Source organism: Lygodium microphyllum, chromosome 26, assembly GCF_053477565.2.
Source record: "Lygodium microphyllum isolate KBCC chromosome 26, Lygodium_microphyllum_v1.1.10, whole genome shotgun sequence".
Classification (NCBI taxonomy): Eukaryota; Viridiplantae; Streptophyta; class Polypodiopsida; order Schizaeales; family Lygodiaceae; genus Lygodium; species Lygodium microphyllum.
Genome location: NC_141160.1, coordinates 127126133 through 127127745, shown reverse-complemented (window position 1 = coordinate 127127745; position 1613 = coordinate 127126133). Strand labels below are relative to the sequence as shown.

The following is a 1613-nucleotide window of genomic DNA, read 5'->3' as shown; positions in this document are numbered from 1 at the left end:
GATGATATGACAAATAATCTTGTTGATCTACCGGAAATGCATAATGATGAGATTGATCTGTTTGTGGATCTTGATGATAACGATCATGGGTAGTTGGCCCATCCGGAGGATGCGCAGGATTAGAGGGGGTGGATGTTGTATTGCTGCGCATTCGAGGTGTGAAAACCACCCAAAAATTGTGTGTGTGCTTTGATACTTTGTACATACTTAGTTGTTGTGTTTACATTTATTTTCTGCGTATGAGTATAGTGGGGAGGAGTTGGAGGCATAGTGGTGAACATGATGAGATGCTTTCAGCCTATGTTGAGCAAGGTCAAGTGGAAAGCACAACTGATGCTGGTAAACATGTTACACATATTCGTTCAGGACTTTGTCTTCTCCTTCTCCAGCTACATCAAAAATACCTAATGATACCAAACCTCCACATCCAGGAGTTGGGAAGAAGGAGGCCAAGCATTGAAACGTGCTATGAGAAGCATGGAGCATGGAGCACAGCTGGAGGCCGCATTCACTTATCTCTCGGCAGATTCTGCCTTCCAGGAAGAGCTTGCAGGAATCCTAAAGGATTACGTTGGGTGAGAATCACCAATTTATTTTGCAGAGAGATTGATAGAACATTATAAGCAAGGTCAAGACGGGGGGGCCTCTTATTTATCTCAAAAGAGAGGATTTGAATCATACAGGTGCTCACAAGATCAACAATGCCATTGGGCAAACTTTGCTGGCTAAGCAGATTGGTAAAAACCGTATCATAGCAGAAACTGGTGCAGGGCAGCATGGAGTTGCCACTGCTACAGTGTGTGCTCGCTTTGGGTTACAATGTGTTGTTTACATGGGCGCCAAAGATATGGAACGACAGGCTCTTAATGTATTCAGAATGAGACTCCTTGGAGCTGAGGTACGTGCTGTCCAGTCTGGTATAGGTACGTTGAAAGATGAGACATCAAAAGCAATAAGAGACTGGGTTATAAATGTAGAGACCACACACTATATTTTAGGGTCCATAGCTAGACCTCACCCTTATCCAATGCTAGTGAGAGATTTTCACGCAATTATTGGCAAAGAGACTCGACGACATGCTCTAGATAAGTGGGGAGGAACGGAAGGGAAAAAAAAACATGGAAGGAGAGTCGCTAATTAGCGGATTCAAAAGCTAAGGAGGGAGGGAAAAGCAAGCGTGTGGGACGAAAAGGAAGGAAGGCGAGGCTAATCTGGGAGAGGAAAAGTCTGACGACTGTTGATGAGGCTTCATCAATGAGAAAATTTTGGGAAATCCTGGACTCTGCTGCTCCACTGGGGAAGAAAAGCTAATTTGTGACGAGAGTGCGTGACAGACAGGAAAACGTGATACACACACACAGACATTTGTTTTCTGCTTCCTTGTTCGTTAGCAATTCTGCTTTCGTTGGCCCAACGAGGTTTCAGTACCTCAATTCATAATGCTTATCTTCAAGGAAGAAAGGAGGAATCGTCACCTGCTCTAGGGAAAAACGGAAGAAGAAGTCGTCAATTGGAAGGAAGGAACGAAGAGAAGAGAGTAAAAAAGAAAAACAAAAACTGGCGTGAAAAGAGATGGAGAATTCTGAGAGACGGGAGATAGACAATTCTCAATG

The 1613-nt window shown here is 43.9% G+C and overlaps 1 pseudogene; it reads left to right on the top strand.

The window, feature by feature from the left end:
- Positions 1-477: 477 nt before the first annotated feature.
- Positions 478-1141, top strand: LOC148013780 (tryptophan synthase beta chain 2, chloroplastic pseudogene; annotated as a pseudogene).
- Positions 1142-1613: the final 472 nt, after the last annotated feature.